We start from the raw sequence: 16,823 nt of genomic DNA on the forward strand, positions 1-16,823 counted from the left end.
TCAGAGGAGGAAATGGTGAATGTCTTTCAGTTTTCTCTGTACCAGCATTATAAGGACCAGTTACTAATAGTACTAAGCAATTCCTGAGCCAAACATTATTTATGGAAATAAAGGAATGTTTTTGTGTTACAATTTATGCTGTCTACTTGCATTTAGTAACAGTGTTCATTTATTTATAAACTTAAAAGGGAAGGAAATATTTTACAGGAGAAATATAATCATCACTTCCAAAGAAATAGTTAAAAGCTTCCTACTTGAATTTTCATTTTTTATCCATCTGAATACAGACTGAATTCAATAGTCCATACTTGCAATTGGTGATTTTCATAACATTGACATATAAATGAAAGGAGTTAGAACTCATATCTTGTGCGTGTTTGACAAGCTCTAACAGAATTGTTTGCAAAATTTTATTGAAATCCCTGCTTTCATTTATCTTTGTTAGCACAAGCTTCGGAAATCAGTGGCGTGGAATTCTTGTATAATTTAACTCTAAGAGAATTAAGTGTGCAGGTGTTCAGAGAATAGACCATTTCTCTAAGTAAATAAAATCTTTTGGAAGAAAATCTATTATTTTTATTACCAGATGAAAGAATATTCAATTGGTTTGATTCATTTCCAAAAGAATAAACAAAAGTATATTGCAAAGAAGGAGCTGATAAATCAAGAAACAAAAATGCAATTAGTTGCAAGTAATCTTATGAAGCTGAATGTGTAAACAAGATAAAATTGCTTAAACAACTACAGTGGAGAGTTTCAGATTTGCAATGTTACTTAAAGTTGCTACTGAAACAAAATCCTGCATTCATACTATAGTCAACTTCAAAAGATTTTGAAGTGAGGGGCTAGGAGTTTGGCCTAGTGGTAGAGTGCTTGCCTAGCATGCAGGAAGACCCAGAAGTGGTGTTGTGGCTCAAATGGCAGAGCACTAGGTTTTGAGAAAAGCCAATGACAGTGATCAAACCCTGAGTTCAAGCCCCAGGATAGGCAAAAATAAAAAATAAAGAAGATTTTGAAGTGTGGACAGACCCATTCCCTGAAATTCACCACATCCTATGTATGGTACAAGCATTCCAAATTTGCAGCAATGGGTATAAAGAGTATAAAGTTCTTAAAAATTATTGACTATTTCTTTTCCCTCTTCACTTTTCAGCCTGGGCCTCACACAGACTTTCCTAGACAAATGAGTTTCAAGTGAATTTTGAAAGGTCTGTACAAGAAGAATTAAGTTCTTTCCATTTTATGCCTTGCACACTGAATGGGAGTTCTTTCTTCTAGCCAACTTAAATGCTTTATACAACATTTCAAGCTCACTTATTCTTGTTCTGCCCTCTGTGGCATCAGTAACTGATCAGCACCTTCTATGTAATAATCCTTCATGTAATTGAAAACCAACTTGTTTCCCCAGCCTATTTTCTAACTTAAATAATATTAGTTCCCTTAACCTTTCCTCTGAGATTCTATTTTCCAAGCTATTAATCATGTTTATTGCTTGTCCTTAAACCTTCTTTGAGTTTTCCAAGGTCTTTTTAACTTAGTGAGTATAGGTCTGTGCACAGAACTCTGATTATGCTGAGGGAATTGCCTCTCAATTGTATCCATTGTTCTCTTTATATGTCCTGGGAGTTCAAATTGTGAATTTGTGTTTGAAATACAATTCTCAGCCTATTGTGGTGTTTATTGTTGTGGCCTCACTCCTACCAAATGCATCCTTTCCTGTACAGTGACTGCACTGCTTAATTCAAAATACATTCTATATCTATTTAATCCTGGACTTATCCTGTGAAAAATATTTTTAGTTTTATATTTCGATTTCAAACGGACATCCCATGTAATTTTGTGTTTACTGTTTGTTTTGCTCAAATTATAAGTGTTTTGGAGAGCTTAAAGTACACAAAAATTATATATCCAAAGATGGATATCAGTGTCAGATGCAGAAGTTGATAGTCTATCTTTGTTTGGAGACGCCATTTTACTTATCATCCAGAGTTCTTGACAGATATTAAAATGAGACAAGCATTCAATGTGGAATGAACATGAATTCTGTTTCTTTTCTTAATAAGAACCTACTGAAATTCTAATTATCTATATATTTCTGCCATATCTCATTTTACGTAAAAAATAACTATATTAGTTACAGAAATTTGACTGTATAGCATTCATTTTCATTTTCTCATTCTCATTTGGAATTTAGATGAATCAGATTCATCTAAATCTCTTTCTGTTTCTGCTGAAGATCAATATATTTCATTGGACCCTCTATCATAAGTGGATTTCAACTCTCCCTGTCTTTTAGACCATTTTACCTTAATTTGATTACAAAGAATAGGAGGAGTTTCAAACTTACATAGAAATGAATGAAATTATATATACAGAGGCACAATTCACAAATTCTCTTGGTTTCACAATAATTGCTGACAGCTATTAAGCAATGAGGCATAAGATTTAAATAGATTGTCCCATGGTACACTCACATCATTCTTCTTAGTCACTAATATCGCCATCCTAGTTTTTATTGAAGCAATAAGTTGTCCCAGCTCTTAACAGTTTATGGGAGTGACAAATAGTCCGGAACTGAAAAGCCAGGTCCCATGTACTTCCAACAAGGCCATCCAGGAAGTTACAACTGGTGTTTCTTAAAATGCAATTGATATCAGAAAGCATTATTAATTGATCAGGAAGAAGAGCCTTTCAAAGTATTGCTTATTAATTTTCTTTTCAGGGAGAAAACCAATCTAGGGTTTCTTGCATGCTTGTCTAATACAATTAATTGTCAGTTTTCTAAATCATTTATTCTATCATTGGTTTACAAAATATGGCCACATTAGTGTTTTTATCCCTGTTTAATCGTTCCTGCAATTGTGATGTATTAGAAAATACTGATTTTCGTTAATAAAATTCTATTTGATGAGGCACTGATGACTATTGTACTACTCAGGGGACTGAGATCCAGAGGATTGAGGTTATAATCGAGCCCAGGCAGAAAAGCCCATGAAATTCATCTCCCAAATAACCTGCAAAAGTAGATCTGGAGGCAGGATTCAAGTGATGGAATGACAGTCAAACAAGCAAGCATTGGACCATAGTTTAGCTTTAGGAAAAGGAAATAAAAGCTACTAACTAATTGCCACACTGTGTTTCTAAAATATGTACTACTTTGAAACAAAAAGATTGCAAAATGTGCAAAATAAAAATATGGTATAACATAATATACTTAATCATCAGGGATAATTAAAATGATAGATATTTTTATAAACTTCTGAGAATATTCCACTAATAATGCCATTTCCCTAGGTCCTTCAACTTTGCATTTATCAAAGTGTGAATTCTTCTATCTTCCAGTGCAATCTATGTATAAGGTTAATTGTTCTTTGCACCAGAATTTAAGTCACGGCTTAGAGTCCAGACAATGTTTAAACATTATTTATGGACTAGAACTGACCTTTCAGTCAATCTTTTAATTCTGAGCATTAATATTGATACTACCTCAGGATTTGAGATGCTTTGGCAAACCTATAGTGAAACCATCAGAAGTAAATATATATATATGTATAAATATATATATATATTTATACATATATATATTTATACATATATATCCCAGCCACAGCTGGGTTCTGGGCATGCCAGTACTCCAACCAGGGATTCGTAGGCAGCCAGGGCAGGTGTTAGTGATCTAAATGAGGCTGATAGAAAGATTTTTATTACTTCACAATAGTTCTGGCAACTGGACCTATGTTCCTGCCATGCCAGTTCTAGTTCCCACTTTGTTTTCTACAGTTTTCCAGCAGGTTTTTAAAAGTTTTATATCACCCCCCAACAGCTTAACTACCAACTCTCTCTCCAGGACCGATGAAGAAGTAATACACAAAGCTGCAGTACTTCATTTTCCAGTGTACATTTGAAACATAACCATAATTTAAATACCCTGCCAGTAGCTCTTTTATTAACAAAGTGACCCCAGCCAGAACTGAGAACTCCACTCTGTTTTGTAATAAAAGGGATATATTATCTTTTCCTCCAAGTCTAAATCAACAAAATTGATGGAGTGCCTACAGTATATAAGACGTTTTTATAATAACTCTTTAAAAGTACTCTTCCTATCTTTAAGGAGGTTAAAGACAGTGGAGGAAAGCAGACCATAAACTATAAAATAACACTAGCAATGGATGTTAGCAATTGACCAGAGACAAATTAATGGTATAAATATCAAGTGCTATAAGATTTTCAAGGTGAGAGGAAGTATACCAAAAAGAAATCATATAACTGGGCCTGTGGAGGCAGTAAAGCATAAAAACAGTTCAGATTTAGATCAAATCAGAAAAGGAATAGCAGGAAAGAACTTCTACCTATTTTACAAAGAAAACTGAGATTAGCAAAAGGGGAAATGCTTGTGTATTGTTCCTCAATGATGAAGTCAGGATTTTCATTCAAATCTCTTTAATTTTAAAAACTTCACATTTTATCATGGGCTCTCATAGTAGTAGCATAAGACATGAGGCATGAGGATAGAGAAAATTTTGTAAGAAGTTAGGCTTGAATTTTAAATATATATATATATATGCAATGCATTGTGCATGTGGGTACATGTATATGTTTATGGGAGCTATGTACAGAGAATTTTAAACTAATAATCTCTGGAATCCTCATGTGAACAATCTAAGATAGTTGATCTTCTTAGACAAGTCTGGAAGACTTCTTCAGATTGATCTTGAACCATAACCCTCTCATTTAACGTCTCCTAGAGTTCTAAGACTGTACTGGTGTCAGGTCCACATGGAAAATTTAACAGACATAAAATATTTAAAATGCCTTGGACACTCATTTCTGAGTTCTTATGCCACTCTCATAGCTGATTCTTCCTCCCAGTGTTTTCCTGTATATGGTAGCCACGTTTGAGCTACTGTATGGTTGTTTCCTTGACATGAATTAACACAAGGTTTTCTAACACCAGGCCTGAGTAAATTCAAATACCACTTCCCATTGGAGCCTCATTCCACAATCATTCCACAATTAAACAATCTTCCCCATCCATAGCCCTCTTTGTTTTCCTCATCTTACCAACTTTCCTGTTCTTGTGTAGCACTGTTAAGATCTAAGTAGATAGCGTATTTATAATATGTACAAAGCATTATGCTTCACTTTTCTCAAACATGAACTCTAAAAATGCAAAAGACCTACTTTTAAAAAAAAATCCTCTTGCTTATGAAGAAACTAGGAGAAATCTTAGGAGCTTGAAAAAATTAAATGAATGAATATTAGTGAAAATCAAATATAAATAATAATTTTTCAAACATACACTGCACAAAGAAAACATGTTAACTGAAAACGTTATCAGTAGTAATAAGCAGTGCTACCATTTATTCTAAACAAATATTCAATATTAGTGTTAATTTAGTCCAGAAAATTCATACTGGATTTCTTTATTTGCAAAGCAATAAATTGTTAAGATGGTTGCTAAGACTCATTTGGAAAACACATATTTATAAAAATGTGCACCATATAACATTGTTCATTGTAGCATTATTTACCATAGCAAAGATATGGAAACAAACCAGGCCCCTCAGTAGATGACTGGATCAAGAAGGTGCGGTACTTATATGTTGGGGCCTGACCTCCATCTCTGAGGCCTGTTCATCATTCCGGCTCAGCGGCCATTAAAGGGCTTTGGCCAGGCATTCCTCGCGTTCCTTGCATACCTCTCTTGAGGCATCTCTATGTGTGTGATTCAACTGAGCCCCTCGCAGCGCAGGTCCGCAGGCTTTCCTGCACTGGTCCTGCCCAGTACCTAAAAGTTTGCCCCTACCCTTAGTGATAGCTTGGTGGCTCTCTTCCTATTGGTTAGCTTCCCAGTTCCCACCTTCTCTTTCCCCCACAGTGTATAACTGCCTGACACAATAAAAGTGAAATCTGCTGCGCTTTCATGGCTGACACAGCTCCTCATTCAGTGTGTTTTTCTTCCCGGGAGGGCTGGTCATCAATACATACCATCTCGCTTTGCTCCGGGGGACTTCAGGCTGGCCCTGGGTGTCCCTCCCCATACCCATGTTGCTCCAGAGTAGCAACACATACATGATGGAATTCTATGCTGTCATCAGAAAAAATGACATTGCCCATTTTTATGGAAATGGAAAGCCTTGGAAAAAATCATATTAAGTGAAGTAAGCCAGACCCAAAGGAGCAGAGGTTCAATTGTTTCTTTCATTTGTAATAACTAGTACACGTCTAGGACTCTCCTAGCAGAGGATTACAATAGATCAAAACCTAGGTACATAAGGCCATATAGGACGAGACTAAATGAAAGAATCTCCAGGATATGGAAACAAGAGCTTTATCTTGTGTGATTGTTCTTAATGTATTATGTTATTTCTCTTCTCTTTGGTTGCCCTTTGGTTAATCTCATATTGTTACTGTATCTGACTTTGGTATATTGTATATACATTTATTTGTTTATTTGAAATAGGAAAGGGAAGGGGGAAAACAAGATGATTGGGAAGGAGTTGGGGGAAGGGAATGGGGAACAAATCTTAAGAAGGGGTATCAATGTATGAGAGGTAATGCACCTACTATCTGACTAATGTAACTGTAACCCCTCTGTACATTATCCCAACAATAAAAATGGATACTTTTAACAAAAATATAAAAATAAAATGTGTGCCTTAGCAGTTCCAAGGTTATCAGTGCCTTTGTAAAATTATTCTTTAAGTAGCTGCATAAGGAGTTGCTAGTTACAAAGCACTTTATGAACAGAATGTGTTTTAATCAATATCATATCTTTCAACCTCTTTATCTATTCCTCCCCTACCTGTGACTATTTCTTCACTCCCAGCTTCCTTAGTTTAATCCTTTCCTCAGTAATCCATGTCATCCTTCTAGAATCCCTGCTTCCTGATATTTTATTTTGCTGAACTTTGATTTGTTATTTCCAAGGAATAGCACTATATGAACGTGTCCTTGAATACATTTGTATTAACAGAATAACATGGGATGTATAACATCCCATGTATTTACTTATGAGGTTGTAAGCTACATCTGCCTTCCACATATTAGGGAAAGCATGGGCTTTTGTCTATCTCTCTGGGCCTAGTTTACTTCACTTCATGGACTTTTCCCCAAGTCTTCCCATTTCTTTAGTGTAAACTCTATTTTATATCACTTTTAATTCCTTAAATTTTAATGTGGATAGTGGTTAGATATAAGGATCAATGCAATTTTCTCATGAGTGATGAAGATAATGCTTATAAAATTTATCATGTGGTTTAGAACACCACTTGTGAATTTCTAAGTACAAGCTCTTTATTCAGTGAGGCAGGAAAGATAGATATATAAATGATGTTACAACCAAAACACTCCAGAGGAATAATCTGTTCAAATGAAAACCTTTCCATGTCTGCATTTTGGTATCTATTTACTTCTAGTAGAACATTCATCTCCTTGAGCACAATTGATTATTTATACATGTCTCTTTCTTGTATATGATTTCTCTTTAAATCATTCTACATATGGATAGAAGTGATACATCTTAAAATTAACTTTGACAATGTGACATAGCTATCTAGGTTTATAACCATCTGCAGTTTAAGCAAGAAGGCTAACCTGCACAATACTAAAGCACAAGATACTTAATTTTATGATGATCAAACAATATACTGTAAACATGAATGCTACGATTAAAGATAGGATGGTTTATATAATTACACCGAAATAATATTTTAGATATTGTGATGAGGTAAAGGCTAAATAAGTGAAATTACTGAATGAAAAAAATCATTACAATTCACTTATGGAAGGAACCCCCAGATAACTGACACATGGACACACACTTGAGGTTGAAAATGTTTACTCTAAATTACAACATGCACACAGGGAATAATAGAAATATCAATGAGTGTTTGAATTCTTGTCACAGAAATATGAATAAAGAGCCAGGTACTAGTGTTTCACATCTGTAATCCTAGCTACTCAGTTGACTGATACAGGGATGTTCATAATTTAGAGCCAACCCATGTCAGAAACACTCACAAGCCTGTGCCTCTAATTGAGCAGAAATGCCAGACTAGTGTCTTGACTCAAATGATAGAGTGCCAGTCATGAGCAGACAAGACAAGGGAGCATCAAGCCCTGAGTTCAAGCCCTAGGTACTGGGGAAGAAAACAAAATGTTAAAAATGATAAGGATTTACACTATGTAGTAAAGCACTGGAATTTTATCCTGTGGGTGAGCAGAAGTCCTTTCATACTTCTTAAAAGATTTTCATGAACATATATTAGCTGTCCAATGAGTACATCCCTATACCCAAGGCCCTCCAGAAAACTCACCTCTTCTGCCTCTCTACTTCTTATCCTGCTTTCCCTTCTACCACCTGGCCTAAGGGAAAATAATGGAAGGAGGGACACTAATCAAGATTCATCATACACATGAACTCAGGGCTTATTGAATCCTCTGTAAAATGATTTAAAGGTAACCAAATGTTTCAAAATAAAAATACGATGCCAACATGTTTTGTCCTCTATTTACACAAATGCACACGTATCATGTTGACAAAGTTCAACATCCTTTACCCTGACTGTTAGCCCAACCCTGACCCATGGACTCCTGTCCTCCACTTTGGCTGTTTCCTACCATTCTTTGTTATGTTAAAATATGCATTATGGAAAGGGATTTCATCCTGGTTTTCCACATGTACACATATTAGAATTTAATAAGATTGATCACCCATCTTGATTTTTCTTTCCTTGTTTTGCCTGCTGCCTATTATACAACAGTTTTTCAATGAGTTTCCTTATACTCTCTTCATATACAGACACAAAATATATCAATATTGTTCACTAGTCATCATTCCAGTTTGTTCTTTGCCTCTTCATTCTCTTTGAAACTATCCCAGGGTGAAACCATGCTACCTACAGAAATTATGTAAATAAATGTAAAATGTTTATTATATATTATAATAAAAATGTAAAATTCTGTATATATGTTGTAGAATATGTAAATAGTATTGCATAAATAATGCAGATAATAATATTTACATAATAATATTACATCTTGGGGGCCTAGTGTTTGGCCCTATGAAGATCCAGGTTCAATTCCATGGTACCACATAGAAAAAAAAGCCTGAAGTGATGTTGTGGCTCAAGTGTTAAAACTCTAGCCTTGAAAAAGCCCAAAGACAGTGCTCAGGCCCTGAGCTCAAGCCCTGGGCTGCCAAAAATTATTATTACATTTTTGTTCATTTTTTAATACATGTTCAAATTTACATGATCAAAATCTAATGTAGTTGCAACATGTTATTAGGGGAATGGGCATCATCTCAGGTGGAAACGAAAGGGTAGATCACAAACCAATGGGGGCATAAAAAAGACAACAAAGTATAGTCAAGAATTTGTTATGTCATTTTTATTATGAAAGTGAGCTACACTGGTACATTTTCCTAATTCTGAATCCCTCACTGTATAAACAAATTCAAACTGATGAGTTTATGTCACATAGTTTCCATTATTTTTCCATCACTTGGACATACAACTTAACAACTACATATCACACAAATAGCAATCTTTCAGATCAAATCAATGAGTCTTGAGAACATAAATATCAGTATTCTTGTCTGTTTGCTTGCTTTTAAGTGCAAGAGATCAAACCCCATGCATTTTGGGCATTAGACAAGAACTATGTTGTTGATTTTTACTCCTAGACTTCATATTTTATAATTTTTTTCATAAAATATTCTCCCCAAATGCGTTAAGTAATGCATCTTTATTTGTCATCTACTATGGTCAAATTCAGTGTTTAAAAATTATTGTATATAATAATATATATTATTTGACCTAGTGGTAGAGTGCTTGCCTAGCATGCAGGAAGACCCAGGTCCAATACCTTGGTACCACATACATAGAAAAAAGCTGGAAATGGTGCTATAGCTCAAGTGGCAGAATGTTGGCCTTGAGAAAGCCCAAGGAGAATGCCTAGGCCCTGAGTTCAAGGCATAGGACTGGCAAAAAACATTGTATATCTTTGAATCATTAAGTATGTTTTTCTATATCCATTATATTGTTTTCTCTATCTTTCACACATACAAATTAAATGCTTCAGGGACATGGTTGTCAGATACATTATTTCTACCATAAAAACCACTTAATATGCATTTTTGAGACGTTGAGAATTGTAAATTTTACTAATTATTGGATTTTTTTGAAGGTGATATTTGTCTGTGTAGAATTTTGTACATTGACCTTTTGGTTTGACTTGAGGTTTAATAATTTTACAACGATTTGTCTTACTACTCTCTTATATGCTTAAATTTGATTGATCAGTGAGTTATTTTTTGGCAGACTGAAAACTTGCTTTCCTAAAGTTTCTTTTATTATGCCACAGAATTTAGTGAAAGCAAATTTACCTGAACTGAGAAAATAATGTAAACAAATTATTTCAGCTATTTGCTCTTTTTTTTTGGCTAGTTTTGCTAAAATGAAAATAACTCTTCCAAGTATTTTTTAATTTTTCAATATTTTCACCTCATTTATAAAATCAGCTTACAAATTGTTAAAATAAATATCATCATTAAATTAAAATGTGAATATATCTGTGCATATATGTGTTTAAAAATGTTAGGTTGTTTCATACCATATGTTTTCCAAGATATTTATAAATTAATAGGCATTTTACTTATAATTTAAATGTAGAAAAAAATCACATCCAAGGGTGTTACAAGACTATCTTTGAAAATATTTCATTATTTTAGTTTGCTTATTGTTATAGTTTCATGAATATCTCTCATGTAGAATTTTCATATGTACAATTTTGCAACTAATAAGTACTTTAGTATCATTTGTGTAGCTTGAATAAAAGATTTACTAACAAGTTTGCAATTTTCTCATCCTTCTTCCCAGATATATCCATTATGCCAGGTTTGGTAAATCTTGTCATTGCTATTTATTAATTTTAACATATTTAAATGATTATATATTATATATTATGACTGTACTAACAGGCAAATGGTAATTAAAACTAAAAGTGTAAGTGTAATGAGAAAAATCAGTTACTAATATAATTTCCAAAATATCTCATAGTGAAATCTTTATTAATTAAATTTGGAGAAACAATATTCTTGTCATGGAAAGATTTCATTGATATAACCTGAGCCAAGTGATTAAAGCATGTATCACCAGCCACAAGCATGGATGTCCTGTCCTCTGGATATTCTGTGATGTGGTACAGGGGTGTGTCTACAAGTTTGCCTGATTTTCAAACCAGCCTGGGACAACTACCTTACCTGTGGCTTAATAAAATCCTATCTCTAACTCATAAAAATAAATGAATAACTAAATTGCTCAAAATGAATTAAAAGTGTTTTCAAAATCTTGTTTTTGCAGGTTACAAAAATATTGAAATGCCTTCCTTTATTTTTTAGTTAATTAATTGACTAAGTTTTGGTGCTTTGTTTTGGGGCTTGACTTTATGGCCTGGGCTATGTCTCTAAGCTTCTTTTGCTCAAGGCTAGGACTCTGGCTCTTTAGCAACAGTGCTACTCCTGGCTTTTCCTGAGTGGTTTATTAGAGATGAATCTCTCTACTTTCCTGTATCATTTGGCTCTGAACAGTGATCTTCAGATTTCATTGTGATCTTTCTCTGCACGTGTATGTATTGTACATTATATTGATGTATCCTGATCAAAATCCCTTTTCCAAAACTCTCCCTTATCATTCTATCTGTCAAGCAATTTCAACAGGCTTCATGTTTCTTCTTCCATACATACTAATAATTCACTTCAAACATTTTCATCCTCATTTTAGCCCCTCGCTAACCTTCCTTACCCGTACTTGGTCCTCACCACCTTAACAGAATGAGCTTAATAAAGGCTCTATTGAAATTCCTCCAGTGCTGTTCTTTCTGCAAAGAAGTGTTTTTGCTATACGGGTTCTTTTATTATTCCATATGAAATTTTGGATTGCCTCTTCTATTTCTTTAAAGAATGACATTGGGATGTTGATGGGTATTGCATTGAATTTGTAGATAGCTCTTGGCAAGATTGTCATTTTCACAATGTTGATTCTTCCAATCCAGGATCATGGGAGGTTTTTCCATTTCCTTAGTTCTGCTTTAATTTCCTTTTTTAGGGTTTTAAAGTTTTCATCAAAACGGTTCTTTACATTCTTAGTTAAGCTAATTCCTAGGTACTATATTTTCTTTGAGGCTATTGAAAAGGAGTTTCTTTCCTGATTATTGCCTCGTTCCTCTCACTGTTGGTGTAAAGGAAGGCAGTTGATTTTTGAGGGTTGATTTTATAGCCTGCTACTCTTCCAAAGCTTTGAATCAGCTCAAGGAGCTTGGGAGTAGAGTCTATAGGATTCTTTAAATACAGAATCATGTCATCTGCAAAGAGGGATAGTTTTATTTCCTCTTTCCCTACTTGGATCCCCGTTATGCTTGCTTCTTGCCTTATTGCACTGGCTAGGAATTCTAGTACTATGTTAAAGAGGAGTGGAGAGAGTGGGCATCCTTGTCTCATTCCTGATTTTAGAGGGAATGGCTTTAGATTTTCAACATTAAGTGTAATACTTTAGACTCTATTACAGAGCTATAATTCTCAAAACAGCTTGGTACTGGCACAGGAACAGGCCTGAAGACCAATGGAATAGAACTGAGGACCCAGATATTAAACCACAGACCTATGGCCACCTAATCTTTGACAAGGGAGCCAAAAAAATAGAATGGAAGAAAGACAGCCCCTTCAACAAGTTGTGCTGGCAGAACTGGTTAAGCACCTGCAGAAAACTAAAGCTGGATCCTTCTTTGTCACCTTGCACTAGAATTAACTCCAAATGGATCAAAGACCTGGAGGTAAAAGCTGACACACTGAAAACTTTACAGGAAGGAATAGGAGATACACTAGGCCTCCTTGGCACAGGTTGAAACTTTCTTAATAAGGACCAAGAATCACAACAAATCAGAGAAAGACTGGATAAGTGGGACTGCATTAAACTGCAGAGCTTTTGTATGGCAAAGGACATAGCTAGTAAACTAATCAGGAAGCCTACAGAGTGGGAGAAGATCTTCACCAACCAAACAACGGACAAAGGCCTCATATCTAAAATATATCAACAACTCAAAAAATTGAATCACTCCAAAACTAACCTCCAAAGTAACAACCATCCCATTAAAAAATGGGCCAAAGACTTAAAGAGAGTCTTCTCTGAAGAAGAAACAAAAATGGCCTATAGACACATGAAGAAATGCTCCACATCTCTGGTCATAAAAGAAATGCAAATCAAAACAACTCTAAGATTCCACCTCACTCCAGTTAGAATGGCCAGGATCAGGAAAACGAATGACAACAGATGCTGGAGGGGATGTGGCCAGGAGGGATCACTCCTACACTGTTGGTGGGAGTGCAAACTCGTTCAACCACTATGGAAAGCAGTGTGGCAGTGCCTCAAAAGGCTAAACATAGAACTCCCCTATGACCCAGCAATTCCACTACTTGGCATTTACCCAACCATCCAGAAACAAGGACATACTAAACCCACTAGCACAACAATGTTCATTGCAGCACTATTCACCATAGCAAAGATATGGAACCAACCTAGATGTCCCTCAGTTGATGAGTGGATCAACAAGTTGTGGTATTTGTACACAATGGAATTCTATGCTGCTGTCAGAAAGAATGACATCGCCCCATTTGTTAGGAAATGGAAAGACTTAGAAAAAATCATATTAAGTGAAGTAAGCCAGACTCAAAGGAACTTAGGCTCAAGGGTTTCCCTCATTCGTCATAATCAGTAGAAACCTTGGGCTCTACTAGCAGAGATTTGTAATAGAGCAAAATCTTGATGCATAAGGCCATATAATGTGAAGGTAATTGAAAGGACCTCCAGGATGTTGAAACAAAAGCCATATAATGAATGATTGTTGTCCTTAATGTACTATGTTGTCTCTCATCTCCTTTGCTGTCCCTTGGTTATCTCATATTGGTATAGTATCTCACTTTGTTATCTGATATATTGAATTTATTTGTATTTGGATATTTGAAATTTGATAGGGAAGGGGGGAAAACCAAGACAGGTGGGGGGTGTGGGGGGGGAGGGAAATGGATACCAAGACATGTGAAAGGGTATCAATGTATGTGAATTAATGCACCTTCTATCTGGAAAATATCATGTAACCCTTTTACTAATTACAATAAGAAAATTAAAAAGAAAATCCCAGTGTAAACTTACCTGCAGGTAAGTGCGCTCTTTTCAAAGACATACTGGATGATGGATAAAAATGGATGCTGGTATGCAAATCCTTCTGGATTTCATGCCATTAGGAGGCAAGATATGGATAAGATAAACACTTTTTTTATTTGTATCTTTCTCTGAATCTTCCATGCTACCTCTCCCCAAAGTAATAAAATTCATATTTGAGATTAAAAAAAAATAAAGGCTCTATTTTACATAACTATAGCTACCATCAAATAAATGGGAAAAATTCAAATTATTTCTATGGATACCTGATTTCCCAACCCTTATTCTGTATGGCATGAGCATTCTTAACCAGAATAGTAGGGCAGAAAAAAATAAACATAAAATAATAAAATCAATAAAATATAATGGATTCAAGTAAAAAAGGAAAAAGTGAAAGTATACCTGTTTACAGATGATAAAAGCCTATATTTAAGGGTTTGGACAGATGCTAAGAAAAATTGATCTGATAAACTCATTCAGAAATGTATTAGGATATAAAATCTGTACTCCCAAGAATTAGATGGTCTGTATATCAATGCAAAGGCTGTGAAAGAAACAAGGAGAAAATTCCATTCACAATAGCCACAAAAAATAAATATAAAAACACCTCCGTATTAACCAATAAACTGAAAAATCTTTACAATAAAACTTTGAAACGTTAAAGAAAATTAAAGATGCCAGAAAAAAGAAAAAAAAACCTTCCTTGCTAATGGATTGCAAAATGAATATCATAGCTATACTGTAGAACACAATCTACAGATACAATGCAATACCCATTAGAATTCTAATGCCATTCTTTACAAAGATAGAAAAATCAACCCCAGGATTATTTGAAAGCATAAAAATAGCTTGAATAATAAAAAGCAAACTTCATAACACAATTCTGGAGTATAGCAAGACCAGGTATCAAATTATTCTGCAGAGACATAATGGGAACAAATAAAAAGTGATATGAAAACAAAATAGACGCAAAGACCAAAATGGAACAATGGAGGAGACTGAAGAATAAAGCTACCTGTATCTCTAGTGATTAACTTTATAAAGGTGATGTACAGAGGAGTTAAAGTTACACAAGTGAGATAATGAGTACATTTCTTGTCAAGTAGTGTTACTCCCTCCCTTGTTTTCTCCTACTTTCCCTCCCACCCCTCAGTTTCTAAAGTTCTTTACCAACGTAGTGTCTATTGAGTACCTTTATTGCACTGGTTCACACTTTGCCTTTTGTCTCACCATATGTCATTCCCCTTCCCATCCCCAAATCAGATAAAACACATATGCAAAACACAGGGTAACAAAATAAAAAATAGTGACAACAGGTGATATACTAAAGGAAGGGAAGGAAAGAAAAAGAAATAACTTCACACAGTACATTAAAAGAAGAAAACCAACAAACAATAACAACCAAGAACACCCTCTTGTTTTCATGCATTACAGTTCATTTCCATTAGCTATGTGGTCTTATGCACATAGCTATTGAACTATTGTGATCCTCTGCTAGGACTATCCTAGATATACACTAATTATTACAAGTGAGGGAAACCATGCAGCCTATGCTGCTTTGGGTCTGGGGTACTTTACTTTTTTCCTGTCTTTCTATTTCCTTATGAATGGGGCAATGTCATTCTTTCAGATAGAACCTTAGAATTCCATGATGTGTATATATTTTCTTGATCCATTCATCTACTGAGAGTTATATGGATTGGTCCTATAAGTTGGCTATGATAAATAATGCTGCAATGAACATAGTTTTGAGGAGCCCTTTAGTGAGGTCATGTTTGTGATTGTTTGAATAAATGCCGAGTCATGAGCTTGCTGGATCATAGGCAAACTCTATGTTTAGTCTTTTGTGAAACCTCCACACTGCTTTCCAGTTGGTTGAACCAGTTTATACCACCAAATGTGTAGTAGATTGTGATTTTGACCACATCCTCTCCAGCATCTTTATTTTTTTATAATGACCATTCTAACTTCAGTGATGTGCAATCTCAATGTGGTTTTAATTTGGATTTCTTTTATAGCCAGGGAGATAGTTAACATTCTTCATGTGTCTATTGGCTATTCTTATTTCCTCTCCGAAGTAGTCTTCTCTGCATTCATTTCCTAACTTTTTCTTGCCTGATCATTAGTAATCAGTATTAAACTTTCTTATGACCTTTCGGATACATAAACTATTTTTAGTATTAATATTGTGCATTTTATTATATAGTTGATTTTAAAGTTAATGGATACCAGCTTTCCCTGTCGTTTATCTTTCTTTATATCTAAGATTCTCAATAGCTTCTTTAGATGAAATCTTCACCAAAATACATGAATGACAATGTTTCTTAGGTCTGTGCATATACTCATATATATCTCTTATTCTCCCATGACAAGTTTGATGTTACTGGATAAAGTATTTTTCTTTCATTTGCTAGAGATAATAATGTATTAATTTTCAACTCCCATTTATTTGAAAAAGAAGATTAATTCTAATGTTCTTGAAATTCCTTCATGGCGTCTTGAATTTCAGGGTGCTCTTAAATGAGATTGAATCATCCATCTGATTTGGATAAAAGCAAAACAGAATATCTAGCAGCTAGAGAAATTATATCCTATCTTGAGCAT

The sequence above is a fragment of the Megascapheus bottae genome, chromosome 14 (genome assembly GCF_031878675.1).
Source record: "Megascapheus bottae isolate mThoBot1 chromosome 14, mThoBot2.hap1, whole genome shotgun sequence".
NCBI classification, from domain to species: Eukaryota; Metazoa; Chordata; class Mammalia; order Rodentia; family Geomyidae; genus Megascapheus; species Megascapheus bottae.